The 24,223-nt window shown below is 38.7% G+C and overlaps 1 protein-coding gene and 1 non-coding gene across 11 annotated transcripts in view; both read left to right on the forward strand.

Moving 5' to 3' along the window:
- The window catches only part of LOC105478860 (protein tyrosine phosphatase receptor type M), an 826,332-nt gene that overhangs the window by 415,652 nt on the left and 386,457 nt on the right, over nt 1-24,223 (forward strand). The gene's annotated exons all lie outside the window — the stretch shown is intronic.
- On the forward strand, nt 2,086-2,298 carry LOC112426146 (small nucleolar RNA U3). The gene has a single exon (XR_003017427.1). It is a non-coding gene; the product is annotated as a small nucleolar RNA U3 (small nucleolar RNA).

The following is a 24,223-nucleotide window of genomic DNA, read 5'->3' on the forward strand; positions in this document are numbered from 1 at the left end:
AATTGAGTGATATATTCAAAGTACTGAAAGAAAGAAAAAAACTCCTGGTGAAGAATACTATATTCACCAAAAGTGTCCTTCAGAACGTAAGAAGATATAAAGTGTTTCATAGACAAACAAAAACCGATGGGATTTGTCACCCTAGACTGGCTATATGAGAAATGCTTAAGAGAGACCTACATCTGGAAGTGAAAGGATGCTCTCCGTCACCGTGAAAACACACTAAAATATGAAACTTACTGGCCGGGCGCGGTAGCTCAAGCCTGTAATCCCAGCACTTTGGGGGGCCGAGGCGGGCGGATCACGAGGTCAGGAGATCGAGACCATCCTGGCTAACACAGTGAAACCCCGTCTCTACTAAAAATACAAAAAACTAGCCGGGCGCGGTGGCGGGCGCCTGTAGTCCCAGCTACTCGGGAGGCTGAGGCAGGAGAATGGCGTAAACCCGGGAGGCGGAGCTTGCAGTGAGCTGAGATCCGGCCACTGCACTCCAGCCTGGGTGACAGAGCAAGACTCCGTCTCAAAAAAAAAAAAAATATATATATATATATAAAATATAGCAAGACCCAACCATATTCTGCCTTCAAGAAACTGACCTCACCTATAAAGACATATAGATTGAAGGTGAAGAGATGGGAAAAAATAATTTATGCGAAAAGAAACCAAAAGTCTGCACTAGTTACTGTACTTATGTCAGACAAACTAGAACTTTAAGTCAAAAAACATAAAAAGAGACAAAGTCACTATATAATTTTGAAGGGATCAATTCAGCAAGAGGATATAAATACACGCACACACACACACACACCCAACACTGGTGCACCAGATATATAAAACGAATATCATTAGCACTAATGGAACAGATAGACTCCATTACAATCGTAGTTGGGGACTTCAACACCAAACTTGCTTGCAGCATTAGATAAATAAACTAGACAGAAAATCAACAAAGAAATATTGGACTTAAACTACCCTACGGACCACATGAACCTAGCAGACATTACAGAACCTTTCATCCAACAATTGCAGTATACACCTTCTTCTCATCAGCACATGGAATTTTCTCCAGGTTACACCACATGTTAGGCAACAAAACGTACTTCAATAAATATAAAAAAGTCAAAATCACTTCAAGCATTTTATCAGAATACAATGGAATAAAACTACAAATCAGTAACAAGAGAAATGTTGGAACCTGGACAAATATATAGAAATTAAATAATATGCTCCTGAATGATCATTGAGTTAATGAAGAAGTGAAGAAGGAAATAAAAAAATTGAAACAAATGAAAATGGAAAGACAATATACCAAAACCTATAAGATTTAGCAAAAGCAGTTCTAAGAGGGAAGTTTATAGTAAATACCTACATCAAAAAGTAGAAAGATTTCAAATAACCTAATGATGCACCTCAAGAAACCAAGAAAAGCAAGAACAAACCAAATAAAAAATTAGTACAAGGAAAGAAATAAATATCAGAGCAGAATTAAATGAAATGGAGACAAAAATAGAGACTAACAGAGATTAACAAAATGAAAAATTGGTTTTCAGAAAAGATAAACAAAATAGATAAACCTTTAGCTAGACCAAGAGAAAAACAGAAAAGACCCAAAAAACTAGAACAAAAAGGAGACATTACAATTGATACCACAGAAATAGAAATAATCATTAGAAACTATTAGGAACAACTAAACAACAACAGATTCCTGGACACATATAATCAACCAAGATAGAACCAGTAAGAAATAGAAAATCTATACAGACCAGTAATTAGCAATGAGATTGAATCAGTAATAAAAAGCCTCCCAACAAAGAAAAGCCCAGGATCAGATGGCTTTACTGCTGAATTCTACCAAATTTATAAATTAGAATTGAGACTGATTCTTCTACAATTATTCCAAAAATTTGAAGAGAGAATTCTTCCTAACTCATTGTAATAGGCAAGCATAGCCCTGATACGAAAACGAGACAAAGATTTAACAAATAAGACAACTACAGGCATCATCATGATGAACATAAGTATAAAAATCCCCAGCAAAATATTAACATTAACATCATAAATCCAACAGCACATTAAAAAGTTACAAAGACGATACTTTCAGGGATGATTTCTATAGTTCATTACCAGAGAAGTTTCTCTGAATGGGTAGAGCACTGGAAACCATGAGGATGCCCAGTGTTCTCTCCTGTGCGTGAAGCTGGCTCTTGGTATTGCTTCACTGCAGCTGCCATGTGCCATAGATGATTGTTCTTGTCTTCCTCTGGGAGAGTAAGATGGAGAGCATGCAGTCTGGGTGCTTCCCATTTTATTGTTGTGTACTAAGAACAGTGTTTTTGTTGTACATGAGGGTGGTAGCTTTAGCATTTAGCAGGCAAATTGTTTTGAGAACATGTCAAGTGAGAGGTTTTTTCCTTTGTTCTTTGCTTGCTGAAGGAATCCTTGTGGGGTGGGCTGCTTGGTCTGTCACATGGCTCTCAAAAATGGTTTTTCTAATTCCAGTATTCCTTGGTTTTTCTGGGCTTCTGAAGGTTTTTACTATGTAGTGTTTTCAGAAAGTTCATTATTGCTTAGTCTACCGTGTTTTGTTCTCTTCAAGGTTTTGTAAAAGGGTTTGCTGGTGAAGAGACAAAAGCGTTTTTTTTTTTTGGTAGGTAAAGCATGTTTGAAATTATCCATTTACTCTTTCTTTTCCTTTTTTTCTCTTTGTTAAAAAAAAAAAAAAATACACCATGATCAAGTGAGATTTATCCCAGGGATACAAGGATGGTTCAACATACACAAATCAATGAATGTGATACACTACATCAATAGTGTAAAAGACAAAAGTCGTATGATCATCTCTATAGGTGCAGAGAAAGCTTTTGATAAAATTTAATATCTCCTCATGATAAAGTCTCTCAACAAACTTGCACCTACCTCAAAATGATAAAGACAATATATGACATACGGCTAACATACCGAACAGGGAATAATTTGAAGGTTTTCCTCTAAAATCCGGAACAAGACAAGGATGCCCACTTTCACCACTTTCATTCAACATAGTAGTGGAAGTCATGACCAGAGAAATCAAGCTAGAGAAAAAAATAAAATCTCCAAATTGGAAAGGAAGAAGTCAGATTGTTCTTGTTTGCAGATGACATGATCTTATATTTAGAAATACCTTAAAAACTATTTAAAAGCTATTAGAATGTGTAATCAATTTCAATAATGATGCAGGGCACAATATCAACATAACAAAAGTCAGTAGTATTTCTATACATAAACAGCAAACAATCTGAAAATGAAATCAAGAAAGCTATCACATTTATAGTAGTTACCAAAAAAAAAAAATACCTAGAGATAAATTTAAATAAATGAAAGTTTTCTACAGCAAAACCTCTAAAACACTAATGAAGGAAACTGAAAACACCAAAAACTGAAAAGAGATTACATGTGTATGGATTAGAATTGTTAAATAATATTCTTAAAATGCCTGTATTACCTTAAAGCAATCCATAGATTCATTGCAATCCCTAACAAAATACAAATGACATTGTTCACAGAAATACAAAAACAATCCTGATATTCATATGGAACCACAGAAAACCCTGAATAACCAAAGCAATCTTAGCAAAAAGAACAAGGCTAGAGGCATCACACTACCTGATTTGAAAATATACTGCAAAACTGTAGTAAGCAAAACAGCATGGTGATGCATAAAAACAGACACATAGACCAATGGAACAGAAGAGAACCCGTTAGTAAATCTACATATTTATAGTCAACTCATTTTTGATAAAGGCTTCAAGAGCATGCAATAGGGAGATGACAGTCTCTTCAATAAATAGTGCTAAGAAAACTGGATCTCTGCATGCAGAATAATAAAACTAGACCCTTGTCACCAAATATAAAACTCAAATCAAAATGGTGTAAAGACTTAGAAATCTAAGACTGAAACTATAAAACTACTAAAAGAAAACATGTTTTGTAGGAGAATTCCTTTGGTACATCGTTGGTCTGGACAAATATTTTTTGTTAACGAAAACACAGGAAACCAAAGCAAAAATAGACAATTCAGATTTTTTTAAAAAGCTGCACAGCAAAGGAGACAAGAAAGTGAAAAGACAACCTACAGAATTGGAGAAATTATTTGCAATCTATCCATTGGATAAGTAGGGATTAATAGCTAGAATATATGAGGCACTCAACAATAACAAAAATCTGATTGAAAAATGAGCAAATGACCTAAGTGGACATTTCTCAAAAGCAGACATACAAATGGCCAACAGATGTACGAAAAAAAAGCTGAACATTACCAATCATTAGAGAAGTACAGATCGAAACCACAGTGAGGTAACTTTTCATCACAGTTAATGTGTCTATTATCCAAAGAAAAATATAGCAGATACTGGCAAGGATGCAGAGAAAGGAGAACTCTTATGCCAGTGTTGGTGGGAATGTAAATTAGTGTAGCCATTATGGAAAGCAATATAGAGGTGCCTCAAAAACTAAAAATAGAGCTACTGTATAATCCAGTAATCCCACTGCTGGGTATTTGGGTATGTTGCAAAAGAAAGGAAATCAGTGAAGGGAGATCTGCACTCTCATATTTATTGCAGTTCTATTTACAATAGTGAAGATACGGAGTCAACCCAGTGTCCATCAATGGATGAATGGATAAGTAAAATATAGTGTATATACATAAAAGAATATTATTCCGCCATTAAAAAATGAAGTTTTGTCATTTGAAGCAACATGAATGAGCCTGGAGGACATTATGTTAAATTAAGCAGGGCAGGCACAGAATCACAGATGCTACAGGTTCTACTCATATGTTGGAGTTAAAAAAGTTGATCTCGTGGAGTTAGAGAGTAGAATGGTGGTTACCAGAGGCTGGGAAGGGTAAGGGGTTGGAGGGATGAAAAGAGGTTGTTAATGGGTACAAAAATACAGTTAGCATGAAGGAATAAGTTCTAGTATTCAATATCATAGTAGGATGACTATAGTTATCAATAATTTATTGTATATTTCAAAATAGCTGCAAGAGAAGATTTGGAATGTTCTCAGCACAAAGAAATGAGAAATGTTTGAGGCAATGGAAGCCCCAATTACCCTGATTTGATTGTTACACATTGTATACATGCATCAAAATATCACGTGTGCTCCACAAATATGTGAAATTTGTATGTATCAATTTTTAAAAATTAAAACATGACACTATTAAAAGTACTGCCTTTATTCCCCATGAAGATGTTTGTGGACTAATAGGAAAGAAGCATTACATATTTTAAACATAGAAAGAATATATAGTGAAAAAAATTACAAATATGGCAGGCTCCCCAAGTACTTTTATACACCATTTTTTAAAAATGTTTTTCTGAGATAATCTCGCTGTGTTGCCCAGGCTGGAGTGCAGTGGCACAATCTCAGCTAACTGCAACCTCCACCACCCGGGTTTAAGTGATTCTCATGCCTCAGCCTCCTGTGTAGCTGGGATTATAGGCATGTGCCACCACACTTGGCTAATTTTTGTATTTTTAATAGAGACAGGATTTTGCCATGCTGGTCAGGCTGAGCTCGAACTCCTGGCGTCAAGTGATCTGCCTGCCTCGGCCTCCCAAACTGCTGGGATTACGGACGTGAGCCTCTATGCCTGACCTGTACAACATTATTTATTGTGCATTTGGATAATTATTGTACACTTTATGAATTTTTATTATTTGTATTCATTCACTTTCCAACCTGCTTATTCCTGCTTAGCGTCACAGGTAGTCAGAGCCTATATTGGCAGCTCAGGACACAGGTGGGAATCAGCCCTGGACAGGATGCCCTTCCATTGCAGAGTGCACTTACATAGCCCCACACTCACTTACACTGGGACACTTGAGAGAATCCCATTAACTTGTCATGCACGTCTTTGGGATGTGTTAGGAAACCAAAGTACCTGGAGAAAACCTTCACAGACATGGGGAGAATGTACGAACTCCACACGGACAGTGGCACTGGCTGGAAATTGACATATTTTTCTCATCAGTGTTATAACCAGATGACATGGAGTGAGACAATGTTATTTGAGAACCTGGTATATAACCAGTATTTACCATAAGAGTCAAGTCAATGATATAGATGATAGTATCAATATAGGCTAGGCTATTGGGATGAGTCCTTCGAGAAAGCAAACCTTGAGCTGGGCTTTCCAGAAAGAAGCTACAATCCCTCTCTGAGCAGAGGCAAGTGGGATGCGATGCTAGGCACAGAAGACAGTACTGATGGCAGTTTGCAGGAGGGACTTTCAATTGTTTAGGAGATAGTGTTAAGTTGGTGCAAAAGTAATTGTGACTTTTGACAATGGCAAAAATTTTTTTGCAACCACTTTTGTACCAGCCTAATATAATATGTTGATTCTAATTGAGCATTTGTTTTGAAAGAGTAGTAACAGAGAAGGTTCCAAGATAGACGGATGCTCAAATGTGGGAAAATTATTGTACTAGGGTTCTCCATAGAAACAGAACCAATATGATATGTGTGTGCACACACACAAAGATTTATGATAAGGATTTGGCCCATGTATGGAGGCTGACAAGTCCCAAGATATGCAGTTGGCCAAGTGGAGACCAGAAGAGCCTGTGCTGGTGTGGTTCCGGTTGTAAAGGCAGCAGGCTCAGGACCCAGGAAGAGCCAATATTTCAGTTCATGCCTGAAGGCCAGAAAAACAAAAAGAAAAAAAACAATGTCCCAGTTCAGAAGCGGTCAGGCAAGGGGAATTACCAGTCTTTTTGTTGTATTCAGCCTTCAACCTGTTGGACAAGGCCCGCCTGCATTAGGGAAGGCAGTCTGCTTTGCTCAGGAACCTGACGCAGGTATGAAACACCCAGAAACACCCTCACCAGAAACGTTCTTCACCAGATGTCTAGGCTGCCTCTCACCTTGTGAACCTGACACATAAAATCAACCATCAGAATCATGAATGCCAGGAATTTACATTTAAATTGTAGATAGTTGAATATGATGCCTTATTTAGGCAAAAGTCCACAGTTAGATAAACTGTCAGCAGATACATTTATTAAAGTGACGTGTGTCTGATATTAATCATATCAATTTGTTTATTCCCCTCTTTTGATGTATAATCTTACTATGTGCCAATATAAAATAATATGTTTTGATTTCTACAGTTGTATTTGAATAACAGAGTTCTCACTTGGGGGCCCAGCCTCGATTCATATTTTCATGCCAAGATAATTGTTGATGTTGTAGAGAGTTGCTTAGTTAAGCAAAGAGATGAGCACATCTAAAATCAAGCTGGCAATAGGTCCCTTAGGAATAAATATTTATGTTCATGGACATTGGTCTAAAGTGGCATCTTTAAACCTACCTTTTTTGTATTTGATAGAAACACAGAGTTAAACCTTATGGTGACTGCCGCATCCGTTTCACACCGTATATCATGAAGTCCCAAGAAAAGAGAAGAAAATCAGTTCTGAATGGCAGTGCAGGCTAAATATTCTTTCATAGGAAGTCAAGAAAGTAGCTTTTACAATTGCTAACATTTACGTGCTTTTCCAAAAACCTGTTCACATTCTTTCCAGCAGTGGCAGGCAATTGAATAAACTACTCAATTTGGAACATAGCAAATGACTTCTTGGCCTATGAAGAATGGTGGTGGCGATAAATGGGTGGAACATTGCAGGCACCTAGGAAAGACAGCACCATTTCTAAAATGTTTAGTGAAAATAGCATTTTCAAGCAAACCGGAAATGTCTGATTGGAGGCAGAAGAGTGAGCAACTGCAGCTTTGAAAGAGCAGAGGAACATGCTCCATTCAGCATGTGCCTGAAATCGCGGGTCTGGCAGCTGCACTGCCTCTTGCTATCTGACAGCATTGGCGAGGGTTCTGGATTCATTGCAAGTATCTGCTGAGCAGGGCTGGCACATTTCTTTCCCGTGTCCTCTGTTAGGGGATAGCGACAGACTTCTTGTAAACTCCAGGATGGAGCCTAGTTAGGCCTGTAAGTGCTGGTGTCTTTGCTGACAGAACTGCTGGGATAATTACTGCCACCTCCTCAGTTTTGTGTGCCACAGGCCATTGTCCAGTTACGGTTTTTCCAAAGTGAAATTTGGTGTGTGTGAATGGGTGTGTGTGTACCTGGCTCGAAAGGTGGAGCTGCTGAGCGATTGGACTGCCACTTAGGCTAAAGGTTTTCTGGTGCTGGACGACTGGATGAAAGGTTGGTTTTTGTTTTTGTTTTTTGCCCCTCCACCAGCCAGAACACACTGACTTTTGTGACTTTATAGATTTATTCTCAGATATGTATTCCAAAACTAGCAATAATTGTGAGGTGATTCCAAGAATCCAGGAGTCAAGTCTGTGTGGCTCCCAAACCCATGTCCCCTTGTCTGCCTAATCTTTAATAAAAAGCCAGTTGATCGTTTTTCTTTGCTGAGCTCTAGCAGCCAGTTGGCCTGGTGAGATTGAATCACGTCAGGTAGCCATGTCCAGCGTTTGGAAAGCCTGCAGGCAGAAGGGAGTAAGAATGGTCTTACTGAACACATAATATTCTACCAATGTTAAGACATAGATTTATGGCCTCTAGCACAACATTCACAGTCAGCACCTGCTGTGTGTCATAATTGATGTTTTCCTTTGGTTTCCTTGAATAGTTCTGCCTCAGCTAATGCCATTAAGTTTCAGAACGTAAAAAGAGTTATTGTTAAATGTGGAAAACTGCTCCTGATTATTTTGGCCATCAGTTGACCACGTGAGATGAGATCATAGAAAAATTGCAGGTAATCCATCCACTGACATTCACGCTCTATCTAGATTTATGAAGCCCTCCCCTAAGGCAGAAAATGCACCTGGAAAGAGTGCCTAATAGACATTTAGGTGTCTGGATGCCGAATAGATGCATATATGCATTGTTTCTCTGTTTTGTTATTTCACTTCTGTTTCTAAAAACCTTGATAACATTTAAAAGCAAATGTTCAGAAGGGAATGAAGGTCCCGCCAACAGGACAAGACATTTGGGTGGTAGAGCACGTAATTCCTTACCAGGTATGATTTGACCTGAACGCATGCTAACTCATTAGTACCCAACCAGCACCCCCTATTGAGTAGGTTAGAAGTAAGCAAGATTTGACCTGAGCGCATGCTAACTCATTAGTACCCAACCAGCACCCACTACTGAGTTAGGTTAGAAGTAAGCAAGACTTGGAACAAGGCAAAAGTCAGAACCATAGGCAGAAAAGACATAACGTCACATCCTTGGATACCTGGTATGAGAATGCAGAGTATTGGCAAGAAAGATCCATGAGTCTGGGAAAAAATGGAGACCCAGCTCTGTGTATTCTCCTTTGTCCGTGATTGTCACAGGGTGGTCTCCGGACTGGCAAACATCAGCACCCTGGAGAATGCAGACTCCTAGGCTCCAACTCAGATGTATTGAATCAGAAACTCTTGAGTGGCAGGACCCAGCAATCTTGTTTTAACAGTCTTGCTGGTGATTCTGATGCATTTTAAAGTTTGAGAACCAATAATGTATCATCCCCCAACAGAGGTGAAGTAAAGTGAATTTCACAGAACATCTCTCCATGATTGCAATTCTCAGGTTGAGATGAAGGACAAGAAATGCTGATATATCTCTGCCCACTGATTTGACAACTCAACAGACTAATGGGTTTTAGGAGTTCTTATTTTTTTTAATTCAAAATGTTTTGTTTTGATTAAAAACTGAAATATCAAAGAACTCTCTAAAAATTCTCTATTAGGACCAAAAAGAAAATGAAGTATACAAAACAGTCTGGCTTGTGCTTTTGTGCTATTCCCCAGGCTGTTTCTCATTTTGCCATGGCTGAGAAAAAGGGTTGGTGATATGGTTTGGCAGTGTCCCCACCCAAATCTCACCTTGACTTGTAATAATCCCCACGTCAAGAGTGGGGCTGGGTGGAGATAGTTGAATCATGGTGGTGGTTTCCCCTACACTGTTCTTGTGGTAGTGAATAAGTCTCATGAAATCTGATGATTTTATAAATGGAGGCTCCCCTGCACAAGCTCCCTCTTGCCTACAGCCGTGTAAGACAAGAAATGCCTTTGCTTCTCCTTTGCCTTCCGCCATGATTGTGAGGCCTCCCCAGCCATGTGGAACTGTCAGTGCATTAAACCTCTTTCCTTTATAAATTACCCATTCTTGGGTATGCGTTTATTAGCAGCGTGAGAACAGACTAATACAGTTGGCAAATTTGGGCATCCCATTTCCAGTATAGACAATAGAATTATTCTCCAGATTTAGAAAGAGAGATGAAGGTGCCTCAGCCAAGGCATCTGGTGTCTACACTTGCAGAAGGTGGTCTGAGCACCATATCACATCTGCTGAATAAAGTACGGATCAGTTCCGGTCCTCATGTTATCTTGAAGATTACTGGGCGAAAATAAAGTCATAGCTGTGGCTTAAAGCCCTAAACTAAATTCTGGGAGTTAATTACATTATGGACATGAATGCTTTTAAGATATTGTATATTTCTTTGCATCTGTATAATTGCATCATTAGTTCAACAGCTTCATTTAATGCACATTTGAGGGCCTATTACATACAAGCTGGCGTTCCTTAACTATGCTCTCCTAGTGTTGCCTCTTGGCCTTCTGTCTGTGACCATTCTATTTAAAGAAACTTAGTTAAAAAGGAAGATAAATATTTGTTTTCCTTTTCTTGGCCATAGAAACACCAAGTTCAGTCACTAATTTCAATGGGAGCTGAGTGCATTCTTCCAGCCCTCAAAATCATTTAGTTTAACTTTTCTGATGGCCCAGTGTCGACTATGTGGAAATTCCATGTCTCTTAAAAGAAATGGAAATGCTTCCTTTATGGACTGACCTATTCAGGAATTTCATAGGGCCAAAGAGAACATGACAGAGGGGGAGTCTCAGCTGTGCACTGAATTTCTCGACTCCAAGTCACTTTCTCTGATTGAGAGTGAACTGAAAATTGTTTTGAAAACCAAATTGAAAGCAACCACTTTCTTACAGTAGGGGTTGAGAGGGGCATGTTGGGTAAGTCCCTTATGAAAGGGATCCATAGAATCACTGTAATTTTGCAATTCGTGAATCTAGCCTATGTTTTTATGTAAATTGAGTGTGTGCGCCATGTGAGTAATGTCTGCCTTATAGGGAATTGCGTAGAAAAATTGTTCAGGCAATTCAAATGGATAACATTTGGCATGAGTTCTCATATTTTGACTGGCTGTTTGCCTGCCTATCTAGTGAACTTTAAAAATAAAAGAAAGAAAATGTTCTGACAGGCTTGGAACTGAGTTTGCAAAGATAGGATGGGGCCAAGTTAGTATTGCTTGCGGTCACCAGTAATTCAGTTCAGAAGATGACTGACCTCTGGCATGAGGGATGAAAGACATAATGAGGGAGAGCCGATGGCATCAGGAAAGGGAGCAATGTTTCAACAGCCATTAGGCTGGTGCAAAAGTAACTGGTAATCCAAAAACCACAATTACTTTTGCACCAACCTGGTAATTGCCATACATTGCACGAAGCCAGAAAGAGAGCTTATGGGGGACCCTGTGGCTCGTGCCACAAGTTGGAATAAACACAGAGAATCAGATCAAGACAATCGCCGTTTACCCTACTTTTACAGAAAATTTGATTTCTTTTTTTTATTTACTTAAGGATTGAATTTGTTGCTAACTCTTTTCCCTCAAATGGTTCCCCCTCACCCATGCATTTCAGTGAAGAATATGTTTTCAGTGCATATAAGTGATGACAAAATTTGCATTTCTGTAGACTCCAGCTGTCTGGTTATGTAAATGATGAGCATACACTGTATTGTATTTTCCAAAAGCATGTGTGCAGCTTGTATAGCTAAGTGTTAAATTTATTTCAGAATTTATTTAAAGAATGGTCCTTTGGGCATGGCTGGTGAATGGTTACATGGAAAAATATACTCAAAGGCAGGGCAACAAAACTGTAGAAAACGCCTGTCTCAATTAAAGAATGTCCTTTGATATTCAAGTCAACTGTGTTACAAACAAATCAAAAAAATTCATAAACCATCTGAAGTAGAACCATCTGATTTTTATACGTATATAACTAAAATATCTTCACATATTGCCTCTTGTTGTCATTTTCCTATTAAAAAACAAACAAGCTCTCTTCAAAGTCACATCTCTGGGAAGTTTTTATTTTCTAGTCCTAGCTTTCTAATGCAGAAATATTGCCTCACTTTGATACACACCTTTATCTTTTTCAAACTACTTTTATATAAGTAATCCCAACTAATTCCCAGATCAGTGGTTGAGGTTGACATATGCCCATTTTACAGATGGGTAAACTGCGGTTCAGAAAATTGAAAACTCCTTACATTGTACAGCGGGTGAATAGCAGGGCCCGGATTCATACCCAAGACACTTGGCCCTACCTCCAACATTATTTTTCTTTGTGCAGTGGTGCCTTTTTTTTTTTTTTTTTTTTTTTTTTTTTTTTTTTTTTTTTATCATCTCAAGAGTGACCTCCCCTGTTCCAGGAACCTAATGCCCCTCAGGGCTGCTCACTCTCTTCACCTCCTCTGATTACAGTTCTCAAAAGTCATTTTAATACTATTCTTACACAGCGGACACTCATTTTATACTTAAGTATTGCCTCAATCTGTCTTTGGTATTTTAAACCTTTTCATTTCTAATTGTGGAATAAGTAGTCTTTTTTCCTGATTAAAAATAACTTTAAGAACTATATTAGAGCTGGGGGCATCCTCAGAACATCCCCTGAATCACAGTGGATCTGTGGAGCTCCACGTGGTAAGCGGGAACCTAATTTATTTGGCATTACGGTGACTTCGCAGAGCAAGAGGTGAAAGAAGGATTCATGGGTTGCCTGATGCTGTTGGAGCCCTTGTGAGGGTTTGTCGGAGCAAATGAACTTGAGACCTTCCAACTCGCTGCTGTTAAGCCCACTGCCTGCCAGCAGGTTGATCTGTGTCGTGGTTAGTAATTAAGATAAATCTATTTTTGCATAGCTAATAGCTACTGCTCTGTGATTACTAGCTCGTATCTCCTGTCCCAAGTAAACATTTATAAATACTTTGAAGACATCTCAGTGAAATTTAAATTTCCTTATAAAACTTCATTTTAAGAATAATGGGCATGTATGCTATGCAGGAAAAACTCATAGCCATGATTGGTGTTTCCGTGAGTGAGAGCCACATGAGTTACAGTGGCCCTGTTCACATAATAAATGTTTAGCAGGAAGCATTTGCATATTACATTATGAGGCTTCCTTTCTGGCCTTCCTGTGTAATTTATCACAAACTTCGTGAGAAAATACTTGTACCGAAAGCATCCTTGCCCAAAACAGCACAGGTAAAGGAGGCTTCATCTTCCTGCTTCTTCCATCTTTTGGCTTTTCCCAGGAGTGGAATTGGCATATTTCTTGCCCTGTTTCCAGGAAACCATGGGTAGAACTGGGAGGATCTTACATTCCCAAAACCATGGCAACCCAGATAGAGTCAGGATTTTAGAACTACCGTGGTGTGCTGGGTCCCTGACACTGAAGCACCAGGTCTCCCAAGTCACACCAAACAGTGCCACGGTTCTTTATCTTCTCTGGTGTCATCCAGAACACTCGTGTGGGTTTGCAAAAGATGCATAGGCAAAGTGGCCACTTTTTGCATCTCAGTGTGGATTTTAATGTGGATTTTCTCCACCAAGTCATTTGACTCCATTCGAGATTCTCTGAAGTCTTATTTTAGGAAATTTACCTCAGTTAGATAACAAATAAATATTATTTTGTTCTCAAACTTCCAAAGAGTTTAATTTCCATTTCACTTCTCTGTAGGATACCTGTCAACTCTATCCAAAAGGAGAAACTAGATCTGAGCTCCTCCCTCCCAGTGTTAAACAGCATCACTCCCCTAGACGATTAGCCTTTGCATAGTTTATCTAAACCAACCTCTCACTTGCTGATTCTGAATCTCAGGGGTAGGACCTAAGAATCTGCAGCTTCACAAGTGCCAGTGATTTTTATGATCAGACAAGTTGGGTAATGGACCTGTTTCTTGAACAAATATTTGTTACATAAATACCACCTTTAGTTTTCCCTACTAACATACGCTTCTCAAAGCACCTGGTACCTGCATTCTATCTCTAATATTGGAACATTATTATTATTATTATTATTATTTTCCTTTTTGCAGGCAGGTAAGAGAATCACATGGATCAGACTGTGTCCCTTCCAAAAATCCAGAAAGCAATCCAGAGAAGCCTCACTTACTTGCTAAAGCCCTTTACAAATTACAAAGTGTTGTGAGTTATTTTTATGATTAGGGAACATTCTGGAATCAGTCACAGTAAATAGTTGATCTCTTTTTCAAATGAAATTAAAGCACAGCAAAATCAAGCGACTTGTCTAACAGTGCCCAGCTAGCCCTCAGGTTGTAACAGATCTAAAAGAAAATGTTTGACCACTGTTCATCCCAATCTAACAAGCAGAAAGATACTGGAATTGATCAAATGTCTGAGACACCGTGGTTGAGATCCACTGTTGTAAAGCATGGAGATAGCTAACATGATGAATCAGTCGTGGGGGCCTCCAGGTTAGAGAGTCAGTTCTAAATCCACTCTTGACCACTGAGGGTTTCATTCCAAATATGGGAATAACATTGGATGGAAAACTATAGGTTAAATGATTTCATACATTGCAATTGTTTCTGGTGGTAGGTTCTTATCTAATAGTTAAAAGATGTTAGGAGAGGAATCGATCATTTTTATTCATTTGAATTCCCCTTAGTAACTTCCTTCCTACCTGGGCTGGAAGGTGCCTTCCCGCTTGTGTTGCTGTCTTTATTTTTAAAGTGACAGCACATCTTTGCCTATTTTTTCGGGTACATTGAAGACCTGGGAAATATTTCAATGGAAATTATTCCTGAAATCCCTATGAAGTATTTGCACTTTGGCTGTTGTGTGAAGAATGGAATATCGACTGAAGTGGCATTGGGTTGGAGTTAGTGCCTGTGTAATCACATGCTAATGTAGCTGCCCTGCTACCAGCCCCATATCATATCCTCCTCCTACCACTTACCCTAAAGTTGCAGAGGATCGGCTGTGTACAGTAGGAGGTCGGCAGTTCAGTTCTGCACAATGCGGAATAAATCACTGAGAAATCAATAAACAGCAGCTGACAAGACTTAACTATAGGAAAATTAAAGGCTGACGAAGAAGGTCGGGGAAAAGTTTGATCTTTCAGCTTAAAAATCTTAACAGAAAAATCCACTTTTTTGTTTTATATTTTAAAATAAAAGGTCTTTACTTATTGTTTTTATGAATAGATAAAGAATGAAAAGAAAAAAGTGTCCCCCATCCTAACTCTTCAGTGCCTTAGTTCAAAACTTAAATAACTAGTGATGTTATTTGTTTGTACTTTGGGTGATGTAGGGTTTAATAATGTGGTTGGTTGACAGAGAAAAAATAATGAATTGTTCTCTGACTTCCTGTAGCTTTGGATGTGAATGTTATTTTTCCTTTTTGCTAAACTTTTTGGAGGCTTGCTTGAAGAAAAGTGTTGTTGCTGGAAGCCCTGACTCCTTCCTGCTTAACTCCATGGAAACACGCATGTGCTTAGAGATCCACACTGACCTCACTCCCTCCAGACGCCATCATTTTGGTGCAGACATTATTCAGCAGACACTAGGAATATGAAAAGATACAAGAGCTGAGTCTTGACCACTCAGAGTTCAGAGCCTAGAGAGAGAAATCCTGAGTAAATATTACGTGCTTAATAACACTGTAAGGAGGCTTAAAATCTGGTGGCTGACGGTCCTGTCTTGCAGACAGTTTTATGCTCAAGCCCCTCAGAGGAGATGCTGTAGCTATCGGTGGCCACAGGAGAAGGCATCACAGAAGGTTGGAAACTTAGGCTGAGTTTTGAAGGGCAGGCAATTCTTTAAGCGGGGAGGAGAGAGCAAGGACATTTCAAACCAAGGAGCTTCTCCAGTATAGCTTGATCTCGTGTGCTGGGTGAGAATTAACAGTGCCGCATGTAAGGTGTGGAGTACAATGCCTGGCTTGTGAGGTGCTCAGTTGATAATAGTTGTCATTCTGAAGGATGTGGCTAAAAGATGAAGCTTCTGGAGACAGTGAATAAGGCAGTTACCCCTTCTTGGCTTCCATAACATTTTTTTTTTTTTTTTTTTAAATCCTGGAAGCCTGAAAGAGCCTATTACCTACTTAACTTAGAGTCTTGGTTTTTCTAGCAACTAGCTAAGAAACTAAATAAATCACTTTTTGGCCGAGCGTGGTGGCCCACGCCTGTAATCCCAGCACTTTGGGAGGCCAAGGCGGGCAGATCACGAGGTCAGGGGTTTAAGATCAGCCTGACCAATGTGGTGGAACCTCGTCTCTACTAAAAATACAAAAATTAGCCAGGATGGTGGCGCACACCTGTAGTCCCAGCTACTTGGGAGGCTGAGGCAGGAGAATCGCTTGAATCCAGGGGGTGGTGGTTGCAGTGAGCCAAGATGGCACCACTGCACTCCAGCCTGGGCGACAGAGCAAGACTTCATCTCAAAAAAAATGAATAAATAAAAAATTTAAAAATCACTTTTTGCTTTACACCTCACTTTTCTTCCATGTAAAATATGTCAGTTGGACTAAATGATATCTAGTGTACCTTCCATTTGAAAATAGAGTAAATTTTCTTTGCTATAATGAATGAGAGAAACTAGAACTCGAGACAGTAAACTATTTCCCTCTTTTTTTCCTGAGTTTTTTTTTTTAATTTGAACTGTAATACCTACTTGAACGTAAACTTACTTTACATTCCTAATAATAGTAAGACGCAAAATTATTTGGGAATTAAAATGTAAGAACAGATGTTTAGGTTAAAATCAGATGGGTATTTCTTATATGTAAGTATCTGTTCCATCCTGAAATAAAGTAGAAAACCTTAGAATATCTATTTTTAGAAGTGTTTTGTAGTATTTGTGGTTTCTGTAATGGGATGTTATACAGAGACTGAGTACATCCTAGATAGGTGACTTTCTAGGGTTGCTTTGTGATTTATAAGATAACTCATTGTTGTCTTCCTTTTCCCTCGTATCAGTACCAAATTCATTTTCCTGAAATCTCTTTGGTCAAGGCATTTCCCTTTTCAAAAGCCTTCAGTGACTTTTTGTCTCCCAGGATAAGTACAAAGGTACTGATCTTCTTTGTCCAGGTTTGCCCTCTTTTCAGCATTATCTCATGCTGTTTCCCTTCATGAAATTTTTGTACCCGTCAGTACGGTTGATGGCCAGACCTCAGAAATGTCCTGTTCCCCAAACCATGGGGTTTTGTTGTCATGGTCTCACAGCCTGCGCAAGCCTTGTCCATGCTGAAAGACCCAGTTCAAGAAAGAGGATTCACCATGTTGAAAACAGCAAGAATTGAGAAGCAAATGTTAAAATGTTCATCCTGTGACTGCCCAGGCTGGGTGGCAGCACAGGAATGGGGGCAGGTGGTTAAGGAGATTGCAAGAGCCCATGGACTTGGTGAGACAGAGGGAGAGACAGCCTTGCACATGGGAGGCTGGGGTCAGGGAGGGTAAGATCTGAATTTAAGGAGGTGGCATACTTTGAGGCTGAAGGTGTCTTTGAAAACCAAAGGTCAGAAGAAGAGACAGGGAAAGGATGTAGAATTCTTTGAGCCAGATTCACCACCTTCAAAGTGGCTTATAGACATACAAAGATTATAGACTGTAGGAAAGGAAAGACGGGAGAAGGAGGTGAGCTTCGGGGTAGATTCATTGGGAATATGTTTGGATGTCATGAAGATAATTTGACAACAGAATCTCCTTGAATGTGGTGTAAAAACAAAAATAAAGCAAAACATGTAAGAGGCATTGATGAACCCAACCCAAGATCCAGGATATTTAGGATGAGGAAAGTATTTTGATTTCAGAAAATCTAGATTAGAATAAATGGAGTGTCTGTTCCCAACAGAACAGGCTTTCCCAAAAGAGGGACTGTTAGGGCCTGAAGATCAGTAAAGGATTTGATTTGGGTTGAAATTATACAAGGACAGATAGAAGAGAGTAGATAAGGTATGCTCAGGTTGGAGGATAGATTGGAGACAGATGTTGGCAGTGGAAAACCGCAGCTGAAATATCAGTGTCCCAAATCTCTGAAACAGGACCTGATTGCTGGAAGGGTGCGGACAAGCAGGGACTCTCTCCTGGAGAGGGAGGACTGATGGGCACACTTTCTGATGATCATTCTTCACAGCCATCCATCTCTAGTCCTCTATGCCAGTCACAACGTCTTCATGGTTTCACTACATTCCGCTGTTTCTTTTAACCCATATTTAGGCTCATTTAAATACTTGATCATTTTTAGTTCTGATACTTACTCATTGTTCTGAGTCACTCTTTGCCCAAAGCAGAGTGTTGTAGCCTGGAGGGGACTTTTGCAGAAATATAAAACTTGTTACAATAATTCCCTGCTCTGGTCTTTCCAGCCTAGTTTTCCAATGCAAACGCAGACTTTAGAGTTTCACCCTTTACAGCTATTAGGAAATAACTGCCCAAGAAAATTATCACAGGTGACGTACAGAATTCATGGTGGCTAATTAGTTCAACTGGAATATCAAGAATGAAGCTCAAGGTGTCATGTTTATAACACAGCTAAGGACAATTTGATGTTAACTGGGCCTTTTAGAAGAGATCCCTCCTTCACCTTTAAAAGGAAAAATATGCATTTATTAGTACTTACCTTAAAATCATTTCTAGTAACATGACCAAATTATAGGCATAGAAATAGGTATAAGATGAAATGTTTCCTTGCACATTTTTTCCTTCTCATAGTTCATCGCTCCTTTTTGTGGAGAAGAAAACCAGGATTTGTTGCCACTGTGGTTTCACATTCTGTGTTTCCGGTTACCGTCTAGTGGACCCATCTGTGTGGTCACAGTTGCACAGGTTGGAGAGATGCCACTGGGTGGCATTGACCTGTGCTACTTGAGCACTGTAGTGAATTCTCACCTCCTTCAAAATAGTGGTTAGACCTCTGGTAGTTTATATTTTTAGATACATAATTTCCTTTATTGATTCCATACAACTTTGGGAAATAGTACATCTGCTTTTCTTTTAAACTGAAGAGTTACTTTAGAAATGCCATTTTTTGTTTCCAGAGACTCTAAGGAATTTTCATTTCTGGGACAGATTGACAAGCTGTGAAGATTTTCTCTAGAATGGTAACTTGGCATCTGCCAGGGCCTTCCTCTGGCTTTCTCCAGCTTTCTCATTACAATCATGCCTCGATGAAGGACAGGGGTACCTTGTGAGAAATGTGTTGCTAGGCAATTTTGTCATTGCATGAACACCATAGAGTGCACATACACACACCTACATGGTAGAGCCTACTATGCACCCAGGCTATGTGGTGTTGCCTATGGTTCCTGGGCTACCAAGTCAATAACATGTGACTGTACTGAATACTGAAGGCATTGGGAACACAATGGTAAGTATCTGTGTACCCTAACATATTTAAACATAGAACAGGTACGATAAAAATAAGGTGTACCACCTCATTTGGGACCACCATCATATGTGAGGTTTTTTATTATATAGCACGTGTCTGTATATTATCTTTGTCCTTTTGTGAAAACCTGTCATTTTGAAATGCTGTCTCTTAGCAAAAGGGATCATGATTCATTGAGTTTTTTATTTTTCAAATGAAGTGTATTTTTTTTAAATCCAGAATGTAGACTAGTGGGAAACACACAAAAGAGCTGGACTACTCAAGGGTGATTGGCAGTGGGCCTCCTGCTGCCTCTTGCAGCAGGGAGGGTGGAGGGGGAAGAGTGATAGCAAAAGGCCATTTGCTAGCCCAACCCTTCAGGACTTCAGCTAAGTGAGTCCTATCTTGGTATAAACACTATTCTTAAGGACTTCATGTTTATAAGGACAACTTGAGTTTCACCAGCATAAAAACCTTCAAAAAGCAGTATGAAAATAGTATTAAATAATAAAAATTTTCTATTTGTAGCAATCAGGATTGGTTTTAGTTCAGAAAATATTATGAACCAACCTTTTTTAATTCAGGAAATACAGTTAACTCTTGAACAGTGTGGGGGCTAGGGCACTGCAGTTGCAAATTCACGTCTAACTTGTGGTTCCCCAAAGACTTCCAATGGCCTACTGTTGACCAGAAGCCTTACTGATAACATAGACAGTCAGTTAACACATATTTTGTATGTTATGTGTTTCACATGCCATATTCTTATGACAAAGTAAGCTAGAGAAGAGAAAATGTTACTGAGAAAATCTTAAGGCAGAGAAAATGTATTTACTATTCATCAAGTGGAATTAGACCTTCATCCTGGTTGTCTTCAGGTTGAGTGAGCCCAAGAGTGGGGGGGGGGGGGTTGGTCTGGCTGTCTCAGGTGCCAGAAATGGAGGAAAACCCACATAGAAGTGGACCTGTACAGTTCAAACCCATATTGTTCAAGGGTCAGCTGCACAGCATCCTGGGGTACATACCATCCCCTCTGTTGGCCACTGTGAAGAAGGAATGCCATTAGTTCAAGGATAGCAAGGTCAGTTCGAAATGACCATGTATTCATTTTGGGGAGACAATCTATTTGAGCTTGTCAAAATTTTTCTATAGCTTCAAAAATATCAAACTGTAGGAGTTATAAAACTCCACTTATAGAGAATATACTTCTTAGCATTAAGAATTTAGACCTTTTAAGAAAAAAGTATGAATACTTGTTTTAGGTACAGAGCTCTTTTACATCCATTAGTGAAAATTATATCTAAACATATCATCCTGAAACTCAAGATTTCATCATAAACAACAAATTCAAGTTAAAATGAATAAACCTAAGGTTTTTAGTATGAATTCCAGTTTTTTTCTCTTTTTTAAAACAGAGGCAGTGTAAGAATAATGAGGTCTTATTTTGGTTTGCTTTATGTAATTAGGTTTTCAGGAAATTATGTAACTTTTTTCATGACCTTTAGAATACAAAAAATTAATATTAGGTCAGTTTTTTGAAAAAAATTTACCTATCACTAGGAATTTAGGCAATTAAACTTTTAAAAATAGCATGCAAAAGTTAACGCAATTTAGAAAGCCTTTTTGAAGCAAATGATTTGGTTTTTCGTAAGTAATCTTTTGACTGAAAATCTTATTTTTCCTGTTTTGTTATTTCAAAGGTTTTTTTGTTTGTTTTTGAAGAAGTGACATTTTCCTGGATTAGTGAATTGTTAAAAAGTACATTCTTTCTGTCTACATTTTTCCCTTTCTTAAATAAAGCAAGCATTTGTATACTCACACACTGAAGGAAAAAAGTACAAGTGTTATAAGATAATTAGAACGGTTAGGATAATTGCCTTTTATAGATACATAATGCTTCAGTTGTTTACTGCTAAATGAAGTGTAAAAGTATATTAGACTAAGGAATAATGTACAAAATAGATCTAAATACAAAGGAAATTGTGTTCTGTCTGAAAATTTGTAGATAGGTCTAAATTAACAAGAAGAAATTAAGAAGGCTATATACACACTCATTCCCTTATGTGAACACACACACCAAATACACTGAAATGTCCATATTTGGTGACAAAAATGTGTAGTGAAAAACCAGTGGGATTATCCTTTGTAATAGCTCATTCTTTAAGTTGCATTTCAATAATGCGTTGCTGTGAATTCAGAGAAGATTGTCAATTACAGAATTTTTTCGTGGTCTAGTATTTTGCTTGGTGCCTCAGAGAAAACGGTTGCTCATCTCTGCCCCTCACTGTTCATGTTTGAGAGTATTGTTTGGCTGCACCGGTAGAACTTATTCTGATAAGCTCACCAAATTTCAGGAGTAGCCTCCTTTCAATAACTCCACACTCGTGCATGTGGCTTAGTGAGCCTACCAGTGACTCAGTCATAGCAAGAAAGGGAATCTCATGTCTATGTGACCACAAATATCAGGGAACAGATTCTTCATCACCAACCCCAACCTCTACCCTAACATAAAGGCATATGACAAAATGAAACAAAATTGCTCCTCATGCTACAGTGGCCTACTGTTGACCAGAAGCCTGACTGATAACAGAAAGAGTCAATTGACACATATTTTAAAATAAATATCATATTTCTCTAGTTAGGTTTTCTATTTCATTTTATTTTAAAGATGACGAAAACTAAATATGCTTCTCAAACCTCTGCCTTTTTCAAATTAAGTGAAGTCTTCTCATTTAAAGCTGTTTATACTCAATTTGAAATATGAAACATAGCTTCAAATCCAACAAAGAGAAATATTGCTAACTCTGGATAACACTTGGGGACTTGAGTCCCTGGAAACCTGGCCACTCTGATTGACAACCTTGCTTACTTTGATAGGGTTTACTATACTTAATATGATAGTTTTTAAATTAACTTAGAGCAGAACCTTTCCAAGGGATCTGTGACAAGAGTGGTTAAATACTTAAGTGTTGAAGAAGGAAATAATTTCTCCTGAACTTCGAAAGTGTATTATTACTAATTAATTAAAAGGTAAGTGTAGAATTGATCATTTATCATTTTTAAACCTTTTAAATTGGAATTATAATGAAAAATGCACTCCCCGCCCCCTACACACACACACACACACACACCCCAACAACTCTTTAGGTGCCTACAGATAGGAAAAAAATGCAAACCTGAATTAATCTTGGAGTGAATACTAAAGTTAGTTGGAAAAGCTCCTGAAACGTATGAGACCTCGAAATATCAATTAACAAACAGTCGTGCCTAAAATGTCTTCTAATAAGTGTAGTCTATTAACTAGGATCTTTCTTCCTGTGTAAACACCGAAATGAAATTTTGGAAGAAACCTCAGGTGGTCCCAAAGTGCTGTGTTACTAGAAAAAGATATAATTGGTGGAAGGGGTGGATGGATAGATAGGAAGAAGCAAGAACCTGAATTCCTGCCGGCTGATGGAAGAAAATGGGTGATCAAGTTTTTGCTTCTGAATATTTGATATAAACATCGTTATTAACCTCACCTAAAGAAAACTTGAGAGGCCAGGAGTAGTGGCTCACACCTGTAATTCCAACACTTTAGGAGGCCAAGGCAGGCGGATCACTTGAGATTAGGAATTCGAGACCAGCCTGAACAACATGGTGAAACCTCGTCTCTACTGAAAATACAAAAGTTAGGCAGGTTTGATGGTGCATGCCTGTAATCCCAGCTACTTGGGAGACCGAGGCATGAGAGTCACTTGAACCTCTCATGGCGGAGGCAGAGGTTGCAGTGAGCCAAGATCGCATCACTGCACTCCAGCTTGGGTGACAGAGCAAGAGTCTGTCTCAAAAAAAAAAGAAAAAAGAAAAGAAAAGAAAAAGAAAACACAAGAAAAACATTTGCGGGTCCTCAATGATTTGTATAAACACATTCTTTCTGGTACATCCAAAAGGAACTGATTTCAAATTGGTGCAGAAAGTGTGTGGTCACAGAAATGAAAGGACAAGAGAGTTGACAAGAGTAATAAAAGACAGACAACAGATAATTAACATTGCTGTTGATTTAATTTGGTCACTAGAAATGCAGCATTCATTTTTAGAAGAACGTCTGTCTATCCATACCAATAATCTGGAGATGATCACACTTTCCAAGCAGAGAGCTGAAGTGAAGGCTTGAGGGGATGCGTCTGCCTCTTTTCATTTTATTTCATCTATATGGCTGACCAATATTCATGCATTGATAGATTTGGGTTTCTCTCCGCTTCCAATATTTACATAATACAGTAATAGTCTCAGGAAAGAGTTTGCATGTTCATTATATCAACTTATACAGATTTTTTCTACATTCATCTATAAATTACAAATGGGTGGGGTAGTTCTATTTCTTGCTAATTCCTGAGAGTATTTATTTTAAGCATGTCTTTAATTCAAAGGGATCAAATATGTTATTATATGGACCATGTATTTAGTATTTCAAGTGTTTTACACAGTATTTCACATTTTATCCTTAAATACATGCCCATATAGGTGTGACATTTTATACTTGTATAGTATAAAAGTATTAGGCCAGGCGCGGTGGCTCATGCCTGTAGTCCCAGCACTTTGGGAGGCCGAGGCAGGTGAATCATGAGGTCAGGAGTTTGGGACCTGCCTGACCAACATGGTGAAACCCTGTCTGTACTAAAAATACAAAAATTAGCTGGGTGTGGTGACATGCACCTGCAATCCCACCTACTCAGGAGACTGAGGCAGGAGAATTGCTTGAACCCGGGAGGCGGAAGTTGCAG

The sequence above is a fragment of the Macaca nemestrina genome, chromosome 19 (genome assembly GCF_043159975.1).
Source record: "Macaca nemestrina isolate mMacNem1 chromosome 19, mMacNem.hap1, whole genome shotgun sequence".
In the NCBI taxonomy this organism is placed as follows: Eukaryota; Metazoa; Chordata; class Mammalia; order Primates; family Cercopithecidae; genus Macaca; species Macaca nemestrina.